Source organism: Arvicanthis niloticus, chromosome 19, assembly GCF_011762505.2.
Source record: "Arvicanthis niloticus isolate mArvNil1 chromosome 19, mArvNil1.pat.X, whole genome shotgun sequence".
NCBI lineage: Eukaryota > Metazoa > Chordata > Mammalia > Rodentia > Muridae > Arvicanthis > Arvicanthis niloticus.
In genome coordinates, this window is record NC_047676.1 from 27,405,289 (window position 1) to 27,432,156 (window position 26,868).

At 40.8% G+C, this 26,868-nt stretch overlaps 1 protein-coding gene across 5 annotated transcripts in view; it reads right to left on the reverse strand.

Annotated features, from left to right (window-relative positions):
* Prlr (prolactin receptor) overlaps window positions 1-26,868 on the reverse strand; it is a 175,652-nt gene that overhangs the window by 111,082 nt on the left and 37,702 nt on the right. The window contains exon 1 of one of the 5 annotated variants that reach the window (XM_076916433.1): window positions 17,669-17,893. The exons of the other annotated variants lie outside the window; for them this stretch is intronic. The gene's annotated coding sequence lies outside the window, so the exon portion shown is untranslated. Of the gene's footprint in view, window positions 1-17,668; window positions 17,894-26,868 lie in introns of those variants that run through there. 5 annotated transcript variants of the gene reach the window in all.

Below are 26,868 nucleotides of genomic sequence, written 5' to 3' on the forward strand. Positions count from 1 at the left end.
CCTCATCTTACCCCTAGCACAAGCAGAGTGTTAGAACCACTTGAAGAGGAGCAGCAATAAGTCTTTCACTGGCGCTAAAGTCACCCTGGAGAAATTCTGCTGAATTTACTGTCGCAGAACACTCCAATATCTCAGAGGCGGCAATAAAAACGCCAAGACAGGGAATCAAAGAATAAACAAATAATCACGAGAGCCACTCTGTTTACACAGTACCATTAAGACCATGGTGTCTGGCTTCAGTGAGACATTCAAATTTATTCTGGAGCATTTCACAGGCACTCCCTATGTCTGGGCAAGGGTCTGCAAAAAGAACCTACCCAAAGCAAGGCAAAGGATGTTGACCAAGTAATTTCTGTTCGTGCATATGCCCAAACACTTGAACAACTGGTGCCCTGGGCACTGACTCCAAACAGTAGCACCTGGATGAGTAAGGCAGCAGGAGGAAGATTCCTTTTCACCCGTAAGGGCTCAGGTAACTGGGGAATTTGGGAAGAAGAAGCTAAGGTAGCCACTGGGGCAGATTTAGGAATGTGAGGCACATGAATGTTTGCCACCTTGAATAGGCGTTATTTCATCACAGTTATGGTTTGGTCAAGCTGGGTTTGTGGGACATAGATTGATCAGTTGTCTTTAGATGGCTTTCTTAGAGGAAAATTCGTCTTTCTCTAACAATTAAAAAGTACTAAATGAAACTGGGTTACATAGGGTCATTTCCATGCAAGCATGTCATGGTTTTGAGCATATGTGCTCACCATTTCGCTTCCTCTCCCGTCTCCGCTCCACTTCTGTTAGTTTCCCTCGACAGTTCACTGTATTCTCATATCATTGGAACGCACATGATTTGTATCTAAAATGATCGTAACTGAATACAATCATGGTAAGTGAATCGAGCCAGTCTCACAAAGACACTCATATTTTCTAAATAGCCCCTCAATTTATATATTTAAATGATCCCTCATTATCTAAAAAAATACCAAATAATTTTTGTGTGTGAGGCAAATAGCTTCATCTAAGTAGGAGTTTTGAAGAACCAGGGCTTCTTGAGCCAGAACAATGCTTTACTGTTCACCAAGCTACGACAATGCTGCAAGCAAACTGTTCTGCCTTTGTGTGCGTGTCTGCATGTGTACGCATGTGCACTTGTGTGTGTGTTTAATCCCAAGCACCACAGTCAGATTGCTTTGCATGAGGGCCTTCAGTGGCTTAGAGGAGTGCGCTTTAAAGACTTACAAACCAGTGAGGAAATAAAATGCAAACCACATGATTTCAGCTTGTGTGCCTGCTCTGTGAACTCCAGAGAGGCGCTCTATCTCAGAGACACGCTAAAGACTCAGAACAGGATGTGGCAACCATCCATTTACCCATGTCTACAGTCCCAACTAGGACCAGGCTGCAGCTGGCAAATGTTTGTGCTCTCCCTTGGCCCCTCCTTCTTCCAGGTTTCCTGCTTCCTATTCTGAACTAAATGGTCTGCACATGAGTCCTAATGCCTTCTGATTTCCACTGTGAACTAAAGGTGTCAGGAGCCTTGGCAGGAAGAAGCCCTGCATAGGGGTTGGGAGAGGTGAGTCTGGGTTATATCCCTCCTACTGCTGCCGTACAAGAGGTTGCCCTAAGCTGATAAGGAATATCAAGGCAGCCTGTTCTACAGAATATTCCCTCCAGGGGTTGTGTGCATTGATCCTGTCCTCTAGCCTGTCAGGCTTAAGCTGGTCCTAGAACTTGAAAGTTGCTCACCATTTGGTAAATTCTATTATTTTGGTATTTTACCCAAATCCTTGAGTTGCCCTGTCTCCTTAGAGCACCCTAACTCTGGGTCACCTCTGCCCTTCAAAGTGGTGGCAACAGGAGCTCCCTCTCCTCTGGACCTCACTTCACTACCATTGAAGGAGAACAGAGACTTGAAGTCTTTTTTTTTTTTTTTTTCCCTGCTGTGTCTTACTTTCATTGCTAGGGTAAGTAGATGGCACTTTTTGGTTTTGAGGAAAGGGTTAATGCTTTTTATTTAAGGCAAAATGAGTTCTGGTTCCAAAAAGGATTCTGTAAGAACATAAATTCATTTTAACTTTTTTTTTTTTTTTTTTTTTTTTTGATTTGTGGATAAGAAGATGGCATCTAATGTGTATGCTCTTGAGTTTAAAAACAAGGTTTGGGGTTTGTATTTTTTTTTCTTTCTTTAAGATTTCCAGAAATGTTAGTCTCTAGAAATTTGTCTGGTTAGCATAGCACATCTTACTCCCATCCCTTGCCTTTCTATGGCCCTGCTCCATCAGTTTTGTTAGTATTCTCTTCTCCCTCCATCCATCAGCTTCTCCTTCCATCTCCCACCTGTGAGACAACTTATCAAGGTCTTATTTTCCAGGACATCCTCAGAGTGCTGGCTGACAAAACCCAATATCTCAGAAGAGTGCTTCATTTTTATGAGAGCCACTGATGGTCTGAAAGTGCCACTGTGATTGGCAGGCTGAGAAAACTGAGTTACTGGTTTGGGCATAGGATGCTGCTTGCCTTCACTTTCCTCTTCCCAGATCTTGTTCCCTGGGAAACTAAGCAGTTTCAGCATAGCCCGGTGCTGGAGGAGAAACGCTCTTGCAGAATCACTCAGGGGGAAGACACACCTGAAGTCTGTGGCTCTTTATTTAAGGGAAACATTGGGTAACAAACTGCACAGACCTGCAGTGTCTCCTGAAAGGATTACCTTCCTGATAGGAGGCTAAGTGCTTCCTGCTTCTCTTACATATTTGGCAACAGAAACTTTCTGCCTCTTAGCTCTTCAAAAGGGCTGGTTACATCCAGCTGCAAACCTCCTGGACTGATGGTTCCACAGACAAACTGTGAAACAAACACGGAAGAAGTTGCTGCCCTCCATCTTTTAAAGACGGTTTTTGAAATCTTTCATTCCTATGTTACGTGCAGTTCTGGTTTACTATTGTTTTTTCCTGCTGAAAATTTTATTATTGGAAAAAAATGCCATGATTAAATTGTCTATACACCCTACAATAAGTTGTTCCATGCTTTCCTTTCCTTACGACTGTGATGTGAACATACCTGAGTCTCCTGCCAGATACCAATACACATATAGCTTTCTTGCAACATCCACCATTATGACTTTTACATAGGGTGTTTTTTCCTCTCTCTCTCTCTCTCTCTCTCTCTCTCTCTCTCTCTCTCTCTCTCTCTCTCTCTCTGTGTGTGTGTGTGTGTGTGTGTGTCTTTGTTGCCCCATATCAAGCCACTTCTTTGGGACTCCTTGATTCCTGCTGAAGAATCTTATATCATTCTGTTCTGAAACCATGACTTTGCTTGACTTTGCCCTGGTAAATTCTCCCAGCATGGGTCTTTTGTCTGCATCTTTCAGCTCTAGCCAGAAAGTTATGGGGAAGAAATACACCCTGCATACCACCAGGGCTCTGGAGACTTGCCTAGTCTGGAAAAGACTTCTTTTCTGGTCCCAGGCCTGACTGAATCATACTCTCAAAGAGTTGGGGGGTAGAACTGATGTTGCCAACCGATGATGTTGCCAACCGATGTCATAACGGCAGCTCATACTCATAGGGTATAATCCAAAGCTTATTTTAAATTTAGTTTGCATAGGGCAGTAATAAAAGTTAATTTTCCAATTCTGAAAGAGACAATGAGTTCTGGAACTGCCATCGTTTTTAAAAAGTCTAACTGTAAGCTTTCTTAGGCTTCCTTCCATACTTCTTGCTCACCTGTAAAAAATTCATTGCATGTGCAAACCGAGAATCCAAATAAAAAAAGGGACTTAACCGCCCCTGCCTCCAAACTTAACATTTGGTGCTATGGTCTTTAAGAATCGGCTGTGGCGGCCTATATATGAGCTGCACATACACACATGTGGAATTAAGATGCAAACTAGCTGGGAAGAAAAAGGAGATGACTAGGAATGGGTTAAGAGAGGACAATGAGGGAGAAAGTGTTCACAATCTGTATTGTATGAGCCTGAAGAAGTCCGAACTCTCTCTATATATAAATATTTCATGTATAACAATGTACGTGTCCTAAACACATACATGTGGCCCCATCTGTATTTATCGGCTTGTGTTTTAATGGACCTTAATCTAGTCTCTACTGTACCTTGCTAACACACTATGGTCTCCCTATTTTCCTTTTGTTTTTAAAGATTTGTTTATTTATTTTTTGAAAGTACACTGTCACTCTCTTCAGACACGCCAGAAGAGGGCACCAGATCTCATTACAGATGGTTGTGAGCCACCATGTGGTTGCTGGGAATTTAACTCAGGACCTCTGGCTGAGCAGTTAGTGCTCTTAACCCCTGAGCCATCTCTCCAGCCTGTCTCCCTATTTTCTGATCATCCAAGCTTTTCTTACAACATCTTCTAGTTACATTCTTAATGTTTCCCCCAAATCAAGGCCTGACTCCAGTGCTTATGAACAAATCTGCCCCTAAGTTCACACAGTTTACTTTCACCATTTGCCCGCTTCTAAACATTCCTTTTTTCCTTTAAAATTGAGAGAACTCATATAACAGTTACCTTTTCAAAACGTAAAATTCAGTATCTCTTCTATTTTATTCATTGGCTTTGCATCCACTGTCAAAACATTTCTATTACAGCCAGAAGAGCTTATTATCCATCCACACTCAATTTTGTCTTCTCTTCAGCCCCTGGCAAACACTAATCTAGCACTTCTCTCTTTGGATTTACCTATTCAGGTCCTATCAGATAGATAACAAATAATTGACTCTTAACATAACATAGAAATGTTGATCCTCATCTGTGTGCTAGACGGCATCCCTACATCCTGTACTTCATTCTTTTCTACAGTTGAATACTATTCTATCATGTTACTTAGCACATTTTATTTCCATATTCTTGATAGATGTTGAGCTGCTTTTACCTATGCATAGTGTTAGAGTAGTGCTACAAACACTTTTATATATCTGTTACCAGTGTAGAGAAAGACATAGACAATAGTGGACTCCCTTGTTCACATGACAACCTTATATTTGAGGTTTTTGAGTGATGTCTAACAGTCGGGCTGTTTTGTGAAGTGGCTACTGCATTTTACATGCCTACTATGAGGGAGAGAGAGAGAGAGAGAGAGAGAGAGAGAGAGAGAGAGAGAGAGAGAGAGAGACGATTCCACCTTCTTTACAGCCTTTCAGACAGCTATTGTTTTCTGCCTGTTATATTATAAACATATATTGATTCTCCTGTTACTTGGCCAAATATCTGAGAAAAAGAAACTTCAGGGAAGAAGATTTATTTTAGTTCAAATCTCAGGAGAGATAGTCCATCATTGTCAGGAGGTATGGAGGGAGAATGACTTCTGCAGTGGTCACAAGAGACTGCTTGTCAACATCATGGAAGATCAGAAAGCAGAGAAAGCACACAGCAGGACTCAGTGGCTCTCTTTCCCCTCTTTTTATTCAGTGCTGCCTCTATTCAGGGAGCAGCTCCCCACCCCCAGCTACTAATTGTTTCCGAAAAAAATTCTTACAGCACACCCAAAGGTGTACCTCACCAATGTCTTTGGCTTTCTTAACCTAATAAAGTTAACAATTGAAGTCAACCATCACAACAAACATCTTTGTAAATATGTGACAACTCACTGTGGTTTGATACCCATTACCTTAATGAGTTATGGTGCTGACACTTTACTTCTGTTTATTGGCCACTTTTGGAGAAATTTCTATTTTGATTCTTTGGGCATTCAGAAATTACTATTTGAAGAGCTGGCCGTGGTAGGCACACCAACAGCAAGGAAATGGTTTTCAGTACTTAACAGGGCAGTTGTACTGATGAAGTCACAGTGATTGTGTCAGCATACATGAGAGCAACAATCCCAACATGGGAAATGGAGTGGGCATGAAATCTCTTACTAGCTGAAGAGATATTGCCTTTGTTGGCTTTGGAGAGATTTCCTTACTGTTGTGGTCACATATAGGTCAACCATTCTGCAGGGATAGGCCCTCCACCCAACACTAGTTGGGTAACACAGACTGGACTCAGTGGAGGGATGCTTGAGAAGGGATGGGAAGATGGAGAGGATAATTGTGGGAGAAGTTAGGGTGGGGGGAGGTGAATCTGTTCAAAATACATTAGAGGAAATTCTCAAAAAATTAAAAATAATAAGAGTTTCTCAGTTGATTATCCAGGACCAAGTGGTTAACTTTAAAATAATATAATAGAATTAATAGTATACAAAATGGGATTATATTTATATATATACATATATATGAATATGAATATTATTATGTATATGTAAAAATAATTAGAGAAAAGGGGGACAGAGTCTATGAACTTGAGAGAGAGATAGAGAGATAGAGATAGAGAGAGAGAGAGAGAGAGAGAGAGAGAGAGAGAGGATAGAGGAATACATTAAATGAGAAGGGTTGGAAGGAGGAGAAAGTGGAAAATGATATAATTATATTTTAATCTTATAAACTACTGTTTCCAAGGCTGACTTTTTGAAACCAAAATTTTGCCATTCAGTTGCATACCAGTCACTTACCAAGTTAGATGTAAACCTTAGAACTGAGTACATTCAGCTCTTACAAATCAGAAACACTAACATTTAAAGTCAACAGGTGACCAGTTTGTCAGATGGTTTCCTGACATGGGGAGTGAAGACAGACATGTAGCCTATGGAGAAAGTAGGTTACAACTAGAGCGCACATTCACAGACTCCCATTAGATACCAAGAAAAACAACTGTTCCCTGTATGTTGTATGAAGAACCCTTTAGGGCAGTGGTTCTCAACCTCTGAGTTTTGTGGGTCTCAACTCCTGTGGGGATTGAATTATCCTTCTACAGGGGTCACCCAAGACCATAGGAAAATGTATATTTACATTGTGATCCATAACAGTAACCAATCACAGTTAGGAAGTAGCAACGGAAATAATTTTATGGTTAAGAGTCACCACAGCGTGAAGAAATGTATGAAAGGGTTGCAGTGTTAGGAAGGCTGAGAACCACTGCTTTAGGGAGAGTATGATTGTGATCACAGTGTTCATTATCACAGTGAGTGAATTGATAAGAGTGTAATGGCACAAATTAATACTCAAGAAGTTTGTTCTGTGATGAATTCAGTATGACTAAACTATGCCACTGAATCATGAAATGAGGGAATAATCTGCTAGAAAATAGTCTTGTCTGTGAATATATCAAAGCCAATTTCTTAAAATGTATCGAGTCTTTTTAGAAGCACCTATCTACTGAAGGTAGCATATTTATGGAAAATCACAAAGCATTCAAATGTGTGTGTGTCTGTCTGTGTGTGTGTGTGTGTGTAGCTAAAAATTAAAGAATAAAGGTTCTGAAGTTTGATCCATTCCCAGAGATTTTGATTGTGTGAGCTTGTACCTCAATATGCTTGAGGTTTTGAAGTAGCAATTTTTTAGTGTGTACAACTTGGTTAAACTTTTTATCACTAATGGGTCACCTACCTCCTAGTAATGAATTCATTATAACTTCTGAGATCGGTCCAGTGACTTTTAAACTTGACCTAAATTAAATTCTTTTGCTTTTTAAAAAAATTCATTCAGGTTGGGTTCTTTATACCCACTGAACCCAGTCCCTCACAGATCACTAATTCTGACAACGCCTCCTCTTACTCTATCTAGGACATCTGCTTTGTTCTCCAAATCTTTCTATTGAGAATAAGAAGCCATCACAGACATAGGGTTTCTTTCCTCCTGAGCTCACAGTATCCAAAGTGTCAACCACATGCTGAGGGATCTATAAGAGAATGTTTTTTGTTACAGTATAGATATTGTTTGAGCATGTCTCTTAAAAGTTCATATGATGGATAGAAACTTGATTCTCACTGATGTAGTGTTGGAAGGAGGTGGATTCTTAAGTGATAGAGGCTAGTGGGGTGTCACTGGGAGTACTTTTCTTGCAAAAGATTAATATAGTTCTTATGGAACTTTGGTCAGATTCTATAAGAACAGAGCATTGTGTTCTTATCCAGATCAGCTTCTTGTTTCACTATGGGATGTTCTCCTTCAACACACACTTCCATCATGGTGCTATGTGCCATGATGTGATTTGGCCGGAAGTTTGTCACCAGATAGCCAATCAATATGACTGCCCAATCTGGATCTAGTTTAAAAGAGACCCCATACAAGATGCTTTGTTATAGCAACAAAAAATCAACCAAGATGTTGACTGAGGAAAGGAAGTGATATGTTAATTCAACCTTTACTTCCAGTCTTGGAATAGCTGTTCATCCTTATATGAAACATCCATGGCTGTTCAAATTTTCCTAGCTTTTCAATATTTACTTTTTACTATATAGCTTCATGTGAGCTATATTCTCTTACTGATTGATAGTTACAGGCCAAGTGATCAAAATAGATTGTATAGTAGATGAAGTAGAGCTTTGTTCAAATTTAGATTCCATACCCATGCCTTGGAACAACAATAAGCAAGTGGATAGATACATTACTTTCTGACCATCATCACAGATGCTTAGGGGACCCAACTTCTGCCTTGGAGTGGGTCACACAATGACCTAACGCAGCACTCTTTCGTGCTTCTCAGGAGTGTGTCATGTGACATTTATGTGTGCGTGTGTTTCTGTACATGTGTTTGAAAGCAATGTTTCTTCCATTTCTTCAAGATGATGATGATTATCATTATTATTATTATTATTATTATCATTTTGAAGAGCAGTTGCCTAGATGTTCATCAGCAGATGAATAGAAAATGTGGTGCATATCTACAGTAGGATTCATTCAGCAATAAAGATAAGCAAAATTACACATTGTATAGGAAAATGCATGGAGGCAGAAAACATTACATTGAGTGGGGTAATGCAGACTCAGAAAAACAAACACCCCATATTCCCATATCCTTTCTCATGCCAATCTTAGCCTTTTACTGTTAAGCGTGTGTTCCTAAGTAGAAGTAAATATGGGTAAAGCCTAGGTAATGTGAAAAGGGTCCATATGACTGAAATAAAGATGTTAAAGAAGGGCCGTGGGGAAGACAATAGAGCAAAGAAGAGGTTAGGTCCATCAGGGCAGGGGAGACATGGAGATGACAGGGGATACATGGGACGGGGATGAATAACCAGGATGAATATGTCCAAAAACCCTATGTGAATTTGTAAGCCATTAACACACACACACACACACACACACACACACACACACACACACACGAGAGAGAGGGAGAGAGGGAGAGAGTTTTTGTACGAAAGTAACGAACAACGCATTTAATTAAGTCACAAAATGGCTAATTCTTAAGATTTTGTAGGAATGAAGAAGAACTGTTCAGCACTTACCTGTCTATGTGGTTGGATATCTAGTAGTAGGCTAGCCTCTGTTGACAAAGTTTGCATTGAAACTCACTCACCAGTCTATTTGACCAGGAGTGATCTCATTAGGAACCAAAACTTGTCAAAGTCACGCCCAATAATTGTAGCATTGTTTTGCACTAATTAGGTATAGAGGTCAGCTACAGTTTTGCCTAATAGAATGGTGAACCACACCTTCCAGCAAAGGAAAACTGAGAGAATGGTTTGGCACCCCTAAATTCAGAAAGACAGAAAGAAGCACTAGGTGTGCTTGCATTCACTTCAAGTTATTTAATGCATAATAATGTTCAGAAACATTTCAAGGGACATGCTGACAATCATAATGTTATACTTCTAAGTCCTTTCCAACCCCTAATATATTTCATAGTATCAGACTTAACCATGCAAGTCTCCTCGTCTCAGAACTCACTTATGGGTTAAGATTAAATCTCTGTAAAGAAGGAAGAAAGAAGAGGCTAAAATAATTTCGATCCTGTAATTCTTTTTTAAAATGATGAATAGGACCAGACCAAAGGTCTTTCTAGCAGAAAAAGATTTAGGAGAGATAGCTGGGGCAGTCATATAAACTCCCTGTGCGTAAAAATTTTCTATGCTGCCCCTTATTTGGTCCACACAAAATTTGTTTCTGGAGGTTTTTCTTGAGGCATCCTTTCAGTAGTCCTAAGGGGTAGTTTAAAGTCTTCAGACTTTTGCTAGATTTGATCACACATGATCTGGGATGATCTGAATCAGGTTTAGCTATCATAATGTTTGGATACTGGATTTTCTGCCAGAAAAAGATATTGATTCAGATAGATTAATTTACGGAGCAGCTTAGTAATGTGATCTAGACAAACCGGGGTTAGGGTTAACCAGTCCTTTCAAGCCAAGTCTTACCATCAACAGAAATGGTCTGTTTCTCTGAGAAGTACATTAGACAATGCTCTGAGCAGCACACATTTCTATTCCAATAGGTTTAGTTGCTAGTGCCATAAGCAATAAATGAAGAAAGGAACACATTAAAAAAAAAAAGGGAAGAAAGAGCAAGGCTATCACAAGGAACAACTTCCAGCTCACATTTGTAGATTCCAGCCCATATTTTCTCTCCACTCAAAAGCTGAAGATTGGAATCATACACCAGATACTTGAACCCATGATGATGGGGATACTCTGTGTTCCATGTGCAGCTTTGGATTTGACCTGACTGAGCAGTGAGGGAATGAAGAAAGGACAGACACAAACGCATGTACTTGGGGTCAGTTATGCTATGCTCCTTTTAATGAAGGGAACCAGTTACTGGAGCAGTCTGGAATCTAAGTGTTTTTGTTATGTACAAGACAGGGGAAGCTGGATAGCTGTCTCCAAAGGAGGTTGAGCTACCTCAGGCAGTAAACCTCTGAGGGGAGGAAGCTGCAATTGCTAGTTTTTGCACATACTAGTGAATTGTTAGTGAACACCGATGTTTGCATGAACTGTCAACAGTTATACTCAGACCAGAAGAAGGATTTGCCAATTATAAGTCTGACCTGTATGGGGAATGTTTTGCCAATTTCCCATGGGTCTGACACATTGCATGCATCTTGACAAGGAGATATCTTTGCAAATAATACACATTGCCTCCTTTTATAATTCCCTCCAGACTTCTTCAGTTATGTGTGGATGATTGGCATGTATTTCCCATGTGCTGAATCCTACCCTAGAGCATGCCCACAAAACATATAATTGTCAGGATTTTTAAATAATGTTGGTCTTATGGATGATCCAGAATGATGACATCAACATAACTGCTCATTCTTGCCATCATTCTGTTTCCAAAGAGACTAATTGGAGTTGTCTGTAGGGTAAGTGTATCGACCTAGGATGTGAATAAGAAGTTTGTTCTGACACACAATTGGTTGTTTAGGGTTGGGACAAAGCTGCCATATTTCTTTATTTCACACAGAAACAAATCAGTGTCCCTCCTAGGAGTGGAAACCATTTTGATTGACAGCAGGGGTCTGCTGCTGTTCTCCCATTGATATAAGTAACTCCATAAAGGAACAGGATGACTCCCAAGAGCCAGAGAATGTGCCTTGAGAAGGACATTGCTGACCTTTCTCCCTTTCCTTTCATTAGCTGTCAGATATGTAGAGTTCAGGGCCCAAGTGGTCCAAGGAACCAAAGGAGGAATAAATGGCTCAGAGATCCCCAACCTCAGTATCAACAAGCAGTACCCAAGGAGAGACACTCGGTCCCCTTTGTATCTTTTTCTCTCCTGTTTCCTATGGTCACATAGATGTGTCTTGTGATGAGACAGAAAGCTTAGAATAGGGCTAATGAAGTTGTCAATCCACTGTCACTACTGCAGTGTGAACATGGGAGTGGCAGCACCTCTGCACAGGGCCTTGATATTTGCTTCTCTTGAGGAAGAAGCCCTAACAGTCACACAGGATGGGAATTCCAGAAATCTTACTCTCTGAGCTTCATGAACCAAAAAATCTACACTGGAGTTGATTTAGGTGTTTTTTTTTTTTTTTTTTTTTTTTTTTTCCATAGGAATAGTGGTCATTCCCTAGACCAACAGGGCTTATCACTTTTGAACTGTGTTCTAACAATAATAAAAATTCATCTGCATTTAAGTTTCCTTTCATTAGCTCACAATGCAAAAGAGACATATTCTCTGTATTTGCAAGCTGGAGCCTTTGAAATTCTCACATTGGCTTAAGAAATAAAAGTTGCACTTCCTTCTTTGAGAATCATCTCCAGCATGTGCTGAGTGCATCAGGAATAGTTGTAGGAATGATAACTGATTAAAACCAAGTGAGAACGGCAGGGGCAAACATTATCATTTCTATCTCCACACAAAAGCGAAGTTGTAAGTAAATTATGTAACAGCGCCACATTCTCAGGATCCAATAAGAGAAGACTTGGGGTTTGAACCCTCTGGCCTTAGCCTCCAGTTCATGTTCTTAACCACATTATGGTTCTGCTTATTGTGACCCATTGGCTTAGCAAAGAGTGTACTTACAACATACTTTCCTAATGTTCTGTTCTTAATGCTGAAGCCACCAAGCAGTTCAGATGCAGCACCAGAGGCTCCCAAGCTGGAACTGACATGAAAGCCTTTTCCTTGAGGACTAGATTTCATGGTATAAGAAGGCACCATGCAAGCTTCCAAAAGAGAGGAGCAGCCAATAGGTCTGTGACACCCATGAACTATAACACACACACACACACACACACACAGAGAGAGAGAGAGAGAGAGAGAGAGAGAGAGAGAGATATTCACACACACACACAGATACACACATTCACCCATATACATATGTGTGTGAATATATATATAAACATATTATGTATAACATATATATGACACATATATAATATACACACATAACATACATATTATATCTATTACACACATATAACATATATGGTTATCACTATAACCAGCATGGCATGGTAATACATAAGGTTCACTAGTAGTGGCACACATACTTTGGTGGTAATAAACAGTTCTCTAACTGGACTTAAGACCACTTGACAAGATGAAAATCATGCCTGGTACTGGAAACCTAGCCAACTACCGAGGGCTAGTGAAGTCATGGAGGAGAACCTACAAGCAACCCTTTGCTAAGCCAGCATAGTTTCTAAATAGAGACCTTAGACTCACAGATAATCCTAGTGCTTTACCCCTGAGCTTGCTCCTCATTGAGGAAACTTCTTTTTGCAACAGGCAGTGAGACCCCCACAGCAAACCACAACCAATCAAAATGTATAGAGGATCCCAGTCCCAATTTACAAAAGAACTCCTGCATCTAAGGTTCAGGGATCATTGTGGAAGAGAGGCAGAAAGATTGCCAGAGCCAGAAGATCAGGGAATTTACTGTGAGAGTATGTTTCCTAGTAATTTCAGAAGTTACACCCTTACAGTCTCACCAACATCACTGGCTAAGCGTGAGCTGAACAAGGACAGCAGTAATACACATGCTCAAGTGGATGGGGTAAAGCCCCTGGTGCCTGATTTTATTTTTAGTTTTATTTTTAATGTGTGGGATGTCTAAAGTAGAACGTCATAGTTCGTCCAACATCAAGACCAAAAGCCCGCTTTGTTTGTTCATTCACTTAGAATCCACAAAAGAGCCTCTTTGCATCTCTCTAACAGGCTCTTTAGTGCCCCATCAACTTCATGGCTGGTACCCCTGTTCTCCATCATGCGCCAAGAAAAGCATCACCTTAGAGAGCAGGCAGCTTAAAGGACCCAGGGTCTCCTCCTTGTAATCATCATTCAGTTCACTGTTCTGAACTTAAATAATTTTCTTTACAATTATTTGCTTACTTATTTATTCACTTGTGTGCATATGTGCATGCACACACATATTTGTATGTGTATGCGTGTGTGTGTGTGTGTGTGTGTGTGTGTGTGAGAGAGAGAGAGAGAGAGAGAGAGAGAGAGAGAGGGAGAGAGAGAGAGAGAGAGAGAGAGAGAGAGAGAGAGAGAGAGAGAGAGAGACTGCATGCATGATGCATGTAGAAGTAAGAGAAGAACTTGAAACAGTTTTCTTGGCCTAGCTCCTAATGTTATTATTTGAAACAAAGAAGACCTTTACTATAGGACTTGCCTTTAAATACTAGTTAGGCATTCAGTTTCTCTGGGAGAAACATCCTAACTCTTCCTCAGAGCTTCTAGGTTTCTCACTGTGTTTCCTTGGAGCCCTACACTGACCACACTTGAAGTTGTTAAATGCACCTTGTTAGAGGTACATCACCAATAAAAGGCTTTAAATAAGCCCTGGTCTTAAGTTTCATGTCCTCTACTCAGGCCTCCTAGCCCACAGCATGCCTCCTATGACCAGACAGCATCCTGATTCCAGGCCCACGTCTCCCTCTAGAGGATATCACCATACTGTCTTTAGTTAATTTCACCAAATCCAAGGAGCTCCAGGACATAGCAAACAGGGTCTTCAGGATTCAGGTGTATTCTCTGCTCCCTCTTGTATTCTTATTGGAAGAAAACCACAGGGAATAAGTGAATTAGTTTGCCTGGCTATAGACAAACAGATATTAGCAGATGACAACTCTTTGCTTTAGGTTCACAGCCCATTACTGGACAGTGTTGCAACTTCAGGATTATGGAATAGTTTGTGTCTGCAAATAGCAAGAAACGTGAGTTTTGAAAAACTTCAACTTCTGAACTAAAGAATTTTCAAAATACTTTTCTTCAATGGAAAGGACAGTCTCCAAGTGACCTGAATTCTGTAGTACTTGTAATAGAAAAATAAGTCAAGAATGTTTCAGTCTAGACAACAAATGGCCATCTGGATATATGGACTGAGTCCTAAGGCACTAGCAACTTGGCCTTTGTATGTTTGTATGCCCTCACTTATAAGACACTGAAGTCCTGATAATTGTCAGATTATCAGCTAATTAAAAGGTTTTGCTCCAGAAGAACATTTGTTTTATGTTAGAAGATAAAACTAAACCAACAACTCGGGTGGACTAGGCTGGTCAGATTTGGCAAGATCCTGGTACCCATCTCATTACATAGTCTCTTGGATATTGTCTCTGCCTGGGAGAATGACCCTACCTGGACCTCACTGCCTTCAGGGCATGATGCTACCTGAGCAAAGGCAGGACTCACAGTGTTGGTTTAATAGATGTCTAAAGTACCTTGACTGTGCTTATTCAATCTTCCTAATAAGGCAAGAACCCTTACCCTGATTCCAAGTGAGTCACAGGGCTCTGCACTTGTGGAAATGGAGTAGCTGTTGAGTTAGTCGGGGCCACACAGACAGTAACTACCCAACAATTAAATCCTAGTTCAGAATGACAGTACTTTGACGTGACTTAGGCCAAAGTCACATTACATCACTGGGAAAAGCTTTGTTTCACATAAACCAAATTTGAAGGAACTCCTACAGAGACTTTAGAGAAGTGAGTTTGGGGTATCCAGAGCTCCTTGGGTAGAAAGCAATCTGTACTTCTCACTGCTAATTTTGCTTTCTAGGCTCCACCTTTGTCTGCACTTCAGAGGCCTCATGCATATTCTGGAATGGGACAAAATTTCCACATCCCCACTATTCTAATATCCAGGGTGTGTACATTTCACTCCTTTGTGTCTATGTCATTAGTAAATCAAGTCTCCTGAAAGCTTACCCTCCATTACAGTTGCTGCATGCAATGGGTGAAACTATCTATAAATTTGCCAGAGGTCATGGCTGGCTACTTCAGTTTCCTCTTAGGTAGTGTGATTTTCTTTTTCCCAAACACCTGTCTGGTTGAGGGTCAAATAGGAGGAACACCCACTTTCCTAGAGAAAGCTTTCGAATGTGTTCTCCAGGATTGGTAGCTTGGAATTCTTCTAATAAAAATACCACCCCCATTGTTTGTGTATACACTGTTCTGACTTGGAACCCAGTGGGAACAAAGTCCTTTTGGACATGTTGTAGGAAACTTGGTAGCCTTACAGTGACATCTTGCTGCGGTGCACTGTGGATTTGTTTGTTAATAATTAACACTGGAGTTCTACCAAGAGAAGGCAGGTGTCTTATATGCTCACTGCTGAAAACTAGCATTGGAAGTATGTCAAGGGACTAGAGCAGTCTGGAAAGCTGCCTGAGACTGGCTCATTGATGCTTTTGGGGAGGGATAGCTGGCTGGGGAATGGTCTGTATTTTCCTGCTTATTTCTACTCAGAATCCCTAAAACAGAACGAGTGTTTCCAACCATGTCACTGCTCTCTGGCACATCAAAGATCTGGTTGGAAAGATACCCTAGATACCACAGGGCTTAAAGCACATATCCCTGTAACAATGGGCTGTCCCGAATGGCAGTAGACGCCATCTGAAGTATACCCATCATTACTGAAGGGCACACAATTAGTGTGAAATTGATCCTGGATTTTGAAGGCTTAGTGTGAGGAAGGGAATAGTAACCCACTGATTTATACTATCACAGATAACTTTGGATGACATTTGAATGAACAAAACAGTTAAGAGCTGGGAAGACGGCTTCATCTGTTATGCGCCTGCTGCACAACGTAAGAGGACTTGAGTTCTGCATCTGCAGCATCCATCTATAAACCCAGATTAGAGCCACATGTCTTTGATCCCTTCTGTAGTATTTGTAATAGAAAAATAAGACAAGAATGTTGCCAGGGATTTGATTAGGTAGTCTTGGCAAATTGGTCCAGGTTCAGTGAGAGACCTTGTTTCAAAACAAATAAACAAACAAACAAAACAACAACAAAAAACCTGGGGGACCAATAATTTAAATTATCCTCAAAGCAAGCTACAATATGCTGCTGACACCAAGCCATCTAACTGGAACATAAAAGCCAAATTCACCCTGGAAGGTATGACTTAGTCACTCAGAGGAGGCGTTAATATATGGCTAAGTCCCCAGTTTACCCAGAGGAAGCAACTTTTCTTTTAGATTTTGAGAGGTTTTGATGCTGATCAGGGATCTTTTACTTTGATGCACCTGGCTCTCTAAGCCAAAGACAGGGAGGGCAGGAGGAGGATGTTGAGCCAGGAGAAGCCGATCACTGCGGAACATCCAGTTAGCTCCCACCCAACCTGTGCTACCATGTTTCTGCATTCCATTCCACATCAGATCATTTAAATTCCTGGTATCAGATCCTAAAACAATTCTTACATAATAATATCTTTCATCCATTGTATAGGAGTTTCCCTTGGGAAACTGAGCACTGCTTGGAATAAGTATTCTTGTCTGTCTATCTGTACCCTCTGATGAACCTGCCCACTCATAACAATCAGATTCTTGCTTCTACTCAGCTTGAAGCCAGTTAGAAAAAGAGAAACTATGGAGGGAGGCATGCAACCAGGACCGCAGGAGGGTAAATGAAGGTAGCAGGAAATGTGTCTGACATGTAAGGTTCTGACTTTTTACTCAGCAGCTGGAAGTCATTGGCAAAACTGGCTTGCACAAGTCTGAAACAGGAATAACACTATGTACTTCAGAGGCTTCTCAGGAGGAACAAATGTAGCTTCTGACACCAAGGGCCCTTGTGTAATTGGTTCTCGGTGAGAATGAAGATATTCAAGTTGTAGGCACCTTGCCTTTAATAGATTAATTTCATGACAATCACTAAATCTCTCAATCCAGCCTTAGTTTCTACAGCCATAAAACTGGTCTAGGTTTCTAAGAACCATTTCACTCAGAAGGACCCATGATTTCTGGCACTCCAAGCCTCTCAGAAAATGAAGAAAGACATTGAGTCCAGAAAAGTTTAGCTACTTTTCCAAGGTCACACTGCTTTAGAACAGCAGATTCGGGGCATTCTTGCCCTTCAGAGCAGTATTTTCCAGCTCAAATCAGAAGTCTCCCTGAGCATCAGTGAAAGTAGATAGAGGAATTCCAGAGGAAGAGAGCTCCATACCTTGAGAGGCCTTAGAGGTCAGGGAGTCCAGACTTCTGAAAAGAACAGTCAGTGCCTAGGGAAGTCCATCAGAATCCCTCTCTGAATGATTACTCTTGTAGGTTTCCAAAGAATTCAGCTCAGCTTGACTTTGCCCCCTTGAGTCAGCTTCCGTCTTTGTCAGGCAAGTGTTCTTATTCTCTTGGCACTGTAGTCCCCTGGAACAGCCGCACACAGCTGCCAGGGGCTATGCCACAAAATTGTCCAGGTGCAGCTCTTGCTATCTTCAGCAGCTTTGCCCTCTGATATTCCTTATTCCTAGAACTCATTTTGGCCCACCAGATTTGTTTAACCATCTGCACAAAAAATCAACATACCTTATTTATTTTTACAAAGGCTGATTCTGATGTGATCTGGGGTGAGTAAACACTTTGATTCACGTCAGCTATTCCCGTAGGCAGCATGTGTTCATCTTATCCAGGACACATTGAAGTGACATTCTTCGATTCAGTATGGTGGTCCTATCCAGGCCCATATGAACAAGGCTCAAATGATGAATGATTGGTTCTCTGGATGCCTCAGGAGGACATAAGGAGGAGCGTATTCATTTCATACACTCTGACCCAGTGCACCCAAACTACAAGCATTCAGTGACAACTGAAAAATCAGTTGTATTTCAACATACTTTCTTATTCAGGCACCCACATTCATAAAAGAAACTTTACTAAAGCTCAAAACACACATTGAACCTCACACAATAATAGTGGGAGATTTCAACACCCCTTTCTCACTAATGGACAGAAACTAAACAGAGACACAGTAAAACTAATATAGGTTATGAACCAAATGGATTTAATAGATATATACAGAACATTTCACCCTACAACAAAAGAATATATCATCTTCTCAGCACCTCATGGTATCATCTCCAAAACTGACCATATAATCAGTCACAAAACAAGCCTCAAGTTATACAAGAAGATTGAAACACTATATTCAACAAAACTGAAAAATCTAGATGAAATGGATGATTTTCTAGACAGATACCATGTACCGAAGTTAAATCAAGAGCAGGTAAATTACCTAAACAGGCCCAGAGCCCCTGAAGAAATAGAAGTCATTAAAAACCTCCCAACCAAAGAGAGGGGAGACAGGGAGGCAGAGGTTCAAGTATCTCCACCAGTCAAAGATAGATGTTATATCTAGGTTGGTCAGTGGGTTACACCTCTGATCGAACAATTCCAAACTTATAAAGCCTATGATTAACATTATTTTTAAAAAATGTATAAATGCAAAAAGGAAAAAGGGGGCATGGGATAGGGGTTTACTAAGGGGGGTGGGGGGGGAATGGGGAAAGGGGATGCCATCTGAAGTGTAAATAAAATATCTAATAAAAAAAAGAAGAAAAAAAAAAAAAAAAGCCCAGAGACAGATAAATGGCTTTAGTGCAGAATTCTACCCGACCTTCAAAAAGAGCTAATACCAACACTCCTCAAATTATTCCATAAACTAGAACCCGAAGGAACAATACCTAATTCATTCTATGAAGCCACAATTACTCTGATACCTACACCATGCAGGGAGCCAACAAAAAAGGGAACTTCAGACCAACTTCTTTTATGAATATCAATGTAAAATACTCAATAAAAGTCTCACAAACTGAATCCAAGAACATATCAAAACCATCATTCACCACAATCAAGTAAGCTTCCTCCCAGGGATGCAAGGTTGGTTCAATATATGAAAATCCATTAACATAATCCACTATATAAACAAACTCAAAGAAAAAAATCACATGATCATCTCATTAGATGCCGAAAAACCATTTGACAAAATAATCACCCCTTTGTGTTAAAAGTATTGGAGAAATCAGGAATTCAAGGCCCATACTAAACATAATAAAAGCAATATACAGCAAACCAACAGCCAATATCAAATAAATAGAGAGATAGTTGAAACAATCTCACTAAAATCGGGGACAAGTCAAGGATGTCTACTCTACCCATATCTATTCAATATAGTACTTGAAGTTCTAGCTAGAGCAATATGCAAACAAAAGGAGATCAAGGAGATACAAATTTGCAAAGAAGAAGTCAAGGCATCACTATTTGTAGATGATATGGTAGTATACGTAAACAACCCCAAAAATTCTACCAGAGAACTTCTACAGATGATAAACAACCTCAGCAAAGTGGCTAGATATAAAATTAACTCAAAGAAATCAATAGCCTTCCTTTGTACAAATGATAAATGGGCTGAGAAGGAAATTAGGGAAACAAAACTCTTCACAATAGTCACAAATAATATAAAATATCTTGGGGGTAACTCTAACCCAACAAGTGAAAGATCTGTATGACAAGAACTTCAAGTCTCTCAAGAAAAATCAAAGACCTCAGAAAATGGAGAGAACTTCAAGGTTTTTTTCTGCTGTGTTTTTTTTTATTTTTATTTATTTATTTTATTTTTACTTTATTTATTTATTTTAGGTATATGAGTATACCATTGCTGTCCTCAGACACACCCTTTACAGATGGTTGTGAGCCACCATGTGGTTGCTGGGAATTGAGGTCAGGACCTCTGGAAGAGCAGTCAGTGCTCTTAACCTCTCAGCCATCTCTCCAGCCCAAGGTTTTTTTTTAAATAGAAGATAATTTATTTAATTTCGAAATCATATTAGGTGGTATTTGGACTGAATTGTATCTGTCAATGTACAACAAATTCTTATGTTGAAATCTGAACACTTGACATCTCAGAATTGGATCTTATTTGGAAATAAGGTCATTGCAGATGGAAGCAGCTGAGAGAAGCCCATTATGATGGGCTTTGCTTCAATCTAACTTATTAAAAGGGGATAGCTAGGTCTAGACATATGGGCTCTTACTGACAAAGATGCACCTCCCCCCCACAGAGATATCAAGAGAGAGATACAGAGCCAGAGTTAGACAGAAACAGAGAGATAGAGACAGAGAGACTGGGAGAGAGACAGAGACAGACAGACAGACACACACAGAGACAGAGAGAGACAGAGAGCAAGAGAGAGAGAGAGAGAGAGAGAGCCAGAGATAGAATCAGAGTGATAGAGACAGAGAGACAGGGAGAGAGAGACAGAGACAAAACACAGAGAGACAGAGACAGAGAGATACAGAGACGGAGATAGACAGAAACAGAGATAGAGACAGAAGAGACAGAGAGAAAGAGAGAGGCAGAGAGACAGAGACAACAGAAAGAGAGACAGAATGACAGACAGACAGACACACACACACAGAGGCAGAGAGAGACACAGAGCGAGAAAGAGTGGGAGGGAAAGAGGGAGGGAGGGAGGAAGGGAGAGAGAGAGAGAGAGAGAGAGAGAGAGAGAGAGAGAGAGAGAATGAATCATGTCAGCATGAAAAGGGAGGGCAAGGGTTATCTTTCTATAGGTCAAGGAATGCAACGGGTTCTTACTAGGAGTGAAGAGAAAGACGTGGAACAGATTCTTCCTCACAGACCTCAGAAGAGAAGGTAGCCAAGCTTGCTACCTTGATAACTTGGATTTCTGTTTCGTGGCCTCCCAACTGCAGCTTCTTGCTGTCACTTGAGATCCCTCTGTTTGCTAGGCTTGGCTATGGCAGCCCCAGCAAACTATTAGAGATCATGTTTTTGTTTTGTTTTCTGTTTTCAAGACAGGGTTTCTCTGTGTAGTCCTGGCTGTCCTGGAACTCACTCTGAAGACCAGGCTGGCCTTGAACTCAGAAATCCACCTGCCTCTGCCTCCCAAGTGCTGGGATTAAAGGCATGCGACACCACTGCCTGGCAAGATCATGATATTTTTAAACTAAGTCTCAGCGGAGTGCTGCCCCTCATGCCTCACACTAACGAGTGTCAAGCCATTTTCTCTAACATACTGCTTCTTTAAAGACAGCATTTAAAGCTAATTCTACTTTGGCTTGAACAATCTTGGGTTTGAAATGAAACCTAACTGACGACACTGCAGTGCGAGGTAAACACACAAAAAAAGAGTTTCTCTGGTAGTTATTCTCTTCCTCTGTGCTAGAACAAACATCAAGGCAATTGCGTGTCTACTCATAATCAAAGAGAAAACTTCTCTTCACAGAGGCAGTGAAGAAATGCCAGGTAGCTGTATCCCTCAGCCTAGTGACTGGCAAATGCTGAAGGAGGCTGACCCTTATCAGTAAGGACTATTTACATGATAGTGCTGTTGATGTAAAATAAAGCCACGATAGTCACTGATACCACCGAAGTGATGTGAGTAATGAATGAACTCTTTCAAGGAAGTCTTTCTCACCCGCCATCAGGAGTCCTGAGGTGACAGGTGTAGACAGAAACTTCCTAGGAACACTGTTTCCCAGCCAGTTCATTTCAACAGCCTCCCATGTGTTTTCCACGTCTTCTGTCTTGTCTCTTTTAAACTATTCTTCACAGTCCATCTAGACCTTTCCTTCTGCAAATGCTAATCTCCTTCCATGCCTCTTCTATCTGCAATGCTTTGATGGTTTTTCTTAGTCTCAACCTTCTTACATGACTTAAGTCCATCCAGAGGGCTGGCACTGCCTCTGCTCCAAGTCTCACTTCTCCCTGCGACGAATATCACAATTTCCTTTGTTTGACCTGCAGTCTTCCAGCTACCACTGTGTTTCCTCTGTGTCTCTGTTCTATGCTCTCTGGGGCTTCTCTTTCCATGATAACATTCCCCACAGACATCTTCCACTCAGCTTTGTCTTTCCTCTTGGCACTGAGGAGCTCTACCATCTATTACAACGTGGTCCCAGGACCTCTTGAGCAGACCTCATTACAAGTTTCTGTGATGTGGTCCCAGGTCACCATACTTTTTGCCACCATGATAGACCCATGAGGCAATCTCACCTACCAGTTCTTTGGGGGAACAAAGGCATCTACCTTTGTATTTCCAAGTCTTTTAATGTCCCTAAAACTGAAGGGCTTCTGTGGAAGAGATTGTGTCCATCTCATGACATTCTTTGCCTTGTGCTCTGCTTTTTACACCCTTTCCATAACCCATGGGGGACCCTGAGCCTTACACTGGTGTTTTTCATTCATTATAGAGATACATAAATGTGTCCTGTTTCTGTAGCTGAACAATATCAGGCAGGCTGGAGAAAAGGGCATGAAATAAGGTCAGAAGAATGAGGTCTAGGAAAGGTTCTGAAAAGTCACAGAGAAAATGTGAATGGGAAGACTACGGAGAAGGTTTTTCTGGAGAATAAGTCACATTCCCAGGACACAGTATCTTGTTTTCTCTTCCTCTCCCCAACTACCAAATGTTGGACTTGGCCCTAGATTTTTCATGACCAATCTCTTCTAGACATAACGGAGAATGTGAATGAGCAAGGAAGTAAGACGGGCGTTCTGTTTGGTTAGTTCCTTGAAAACAAAGTCTTGTGATATAGATGTACATTTCTCACAGAAAAACTTGGAGTAAATTATCTAGCACCATACACACAGAAAAAAAGGACATGAAAGTGGGACACTAGTAGAGAAAAATTCCAGCAGAAGAAGAGAGAGACAACAGGGGGAATTAATTGGTGTATGAAACCATCAAAATATTTTTAAATATTGGAGGGTGGGTCTAGACTTCCCCCAGTTTCTGGAAATGAGGCCGGCGCTTTGTACAAGCAAGACAAGTTCCTTGGCACTGAGCTGCAGCTTTAGCCTAGGGACTACTTGCTCCTGTCTTAGGGACTCTATGTGCAGGAGATGCTCTAGAGACCAGCCAATTGAACAGAAGTGGCTAGAAGCTGATACGTTAGAAGAGGCAGCTGCTCCCCAAGCTGATGCTGTGTTGGAATCAGAGTGTGATTCTCCTCTGCTCATTTCTCATTACACGAAAGTTGCTTGAGCTGTTTCTATTGCCCTGTGGTTTGAAGATCTCTAGGTCAGCAGGTGTGCACACAGAACCAGTCTAGACTGTCTTTCACATAGCTATCTCTCCCTCCTCCAAGTATTCCCATCCAGGAGCTTTGAGTGGGATCGAGAGCTACACCTTGCTTATTCCTATGCCTCCAAATCCATCATCCATTATTAACTACAGTGACAGTGAAACCCTCTTGTTATGCAAACATAAATAGAGACAAGGAATATGTTGTAAGTCTATGGATGAGTTCCACTCTACAGAATAGCCTTTGGGCAAAGCAGTTTCCAGATTTATTATCCTGTGTAGAAAATTCTCAGGTGTTCTCTAGCCTGTGCTGAGTGTGTAAGTCAACTGAGCAGAGGACTTGAACAGCTGCAAAGGACAAGATCCTACCTTCATGCCTGGTCAATTCCCCATTTTCATCACACAGTTAGAAAGGAATCTGAGTATCAAGGAATACCAATGCTGTGCTCTGGCAGAGAACCTGATTTTGAACCAATGCACTGACAGGTCTAGGTGATCTTTTTAGCATGGCAGCACCATTGAATTAGCAAATTGACTTTGGATTCTGCAAGTCCCAGCTGGCCCATCAGTTTCTCCGGACTGCTACACAGCCATACTGTAAGCTGTATCCCTTCAGACTGGGCTCCTGCATCATTGCATGTGGGCTACTGATGTTGTTGCCTGGATGTTCTCTGCTTTAGAATGTGGTGAAGGCATAGCTGGCTCATCTTCCTCTCATAGCCTTTGTTGTTGTTGTTGCATAGAAATCGTTTGGGTTATTTCTGTAATTAGGTTGAAACCTGAGTTCTTTGCTTGTCCTCATGAATTTCATAAGCCAAGGTCAAACAAAGGTTATCAAGGGAATATTGTCTTATCCTATGACATGCAAAGGCTCATCAAACCAAGCTGCTATGTCTTGCCTAAGATGGCTTGCATAGGGCTTCTGAGCCAATAAGCTGGTGCCTTGGGGAAGCTTCTTTTTAGAAAAAGTCTTGGAGTTTAGATGGTTCGAAAAATATTATGGGGTGCCTACCATGTGTTGGGCTTTCAGGTTGAAGGTAATGTGTCTCCTACTCCATATGCTTAAACAAAATCTGGCAACACTCTATGACATTTGGCCTCTAGAACCAGAACTCTTCTTTATCCCAGATCAGACATCTGTGCTGGGTAGTTTTTCTAGGTAGTTTTTCTACTTCTTTAAAATCTCTGTTCTTGCTTTCATTGTGTCTCACTATTGCCACTTTCTAACTCACTCCTTTAGTTGTTTCTGCTTTCTACCATGCTAAAACATTTGCTTAAATGGATACATTTGCTATAGACTAGCCACACAATCACAAGTTACTCAGTGATAAAAAGGAATAGGCTATTGAGCCACGGAAAGATGGAGTGAAAACTCAAAAGCATATTACTAACTCACTCCAACCCGCAAAGACCACATTTTGCTTAATTCCAACCATGTGACACTTTAGAACAGCTAAAGCCATGGAGTCAGGAAAAATGGTCAGTGGTTTTTAGGAGTTTGGCAGGGTAGTAGGGAAAGAAGACTAGGTAGGACTTTTAGGGTCATGGAACAATTTTGTACAAGTCAGTGATCTGACATTATGTATTTGTTAAAACTCATAAAACATCTGAGACAAATACTCAACCCTAATGTAAATGAAGTAACAGCTTAAGTAGATAGGGGTATGTTAATGTCGGTTCATCGTCATAAACGTGTCACAAGAATGCCACGTGTAACAGCAGAAGAAAGTCAATGAGAGAGGAGTGAGTATTTGGAAGCTTTCTAAAGAAGACAAAGTTATTTTAAAAGAGACTATTGCAAAAAAAGACAAACCCCCCCAAAAAAACAAAACAAAAAACCAAAGTCTGTCAGAGAGAGAGAGAGAGAGAGAGAGAGAGAGAGAGAGAGAAAGAGAGAGAGAGAGAAATAAACATAACTCACCCAGACCTTCCTTTGGCGCAGTTTGTAGTAATTCTTTCAAATTTACCATTCAACCTCTCTTTGCCTTTGAGTAGGATCTGGAGATGTTCCCAAGTCTACACTAATTCATCTTTATCCTCCCCAAGGACTAGCCTATCATGTGACCACTGCTGTTACACTGATCTTTGCTCCTGTAACTGACACACATTTTTCTCTCTGAAACTCTGAGTCTTGAAGGAGTCAGATGCATCTTGGCTTGGTTTTGTAAGTTAACAAGCAGTTCCAGTGCTCATCTCTTGTTGAAACACAGGTCAATCCACAGAACCCCCTTTCTGCCACTGATACTATAACCACACCTTGCCCCTGTTCATTTTTAGTCCACACATTGGAAAGGTGAGAAGAAAGAATCAGAATGGATAGAGAAACAGAAACGAACAGGTATTCCTTACCTGTGTTTGTTCAGACACGTCCCCTGCATGTCAGACTGCAGCCTGCTACATAGTGGTTATGAGGCTTACAGGCAACTGACACTCTTCTCTACCCCACCTGTCTACCCCAAGAAAGATTTCTGAAGCTCTGATTTCTCATTCTTTACAACCCAGTGAAAAGTACAGCCCATTGTTAATGATTGACTTACGTGCTAAGGTATGGAGAATTGTTATCAGCACTCACTTATGGGAATAGGAAACACAAGACAATCCCTTAATGAAAATCACAAGAAAACGTTTTGATTCAGTTTCCTGCGCTTCAGATTGTTGCTCAGGGAAAACTTGCTCACATGTATCTAATCAGACAAGACTAGTTTTTATCAAGCTTTAAGCAAAACAGCTAAAGTGAATCTTGAGGGAAAGCATTAATTTTCAGGATCTTTGGGAGAAAATCCGTGCCAATTATAAATCTTTATACATCTACATTATAGCAAGAATCCAAAAACTTTAACCCTGTCTCAAAATTTTAAAAAAGAAAAAATCAATCAATGAATGAACAGATGAATTAAAAAGACGGTTCTCAAAAGAAGTAAAATAGCCAATAAATACATACAAAATTGTTCAACATCCTTAGCCATAGGAAAATGTAAATCAAAGCTACATTGAGGCTGTGGAGATGGCTTAGCAGTTATGATCATAATACTCTTGCAGAAGACTCAGGTATAGTTTTCAGCTCCCACATAGTGGTTCACAACTATCACTAACTCCAGTTTCAAGAGATCTGGCACTCTCTTCTGACCTCTGCAAGTACCAGGCACATATGTGGCACACACCTGTACACATACATACAATAAAGGCACACATTCATACATGTAAAAATAAAGAAATCTAAAGAAAAACAACTTCAGAAAGGTGCAATGAAGTCGGGTTCGTTGGCATACAAACAAACCTGGAGCATCAAGGAGAGTTTGAGGTTAGCCTGGTCTGCAGTCTATATATT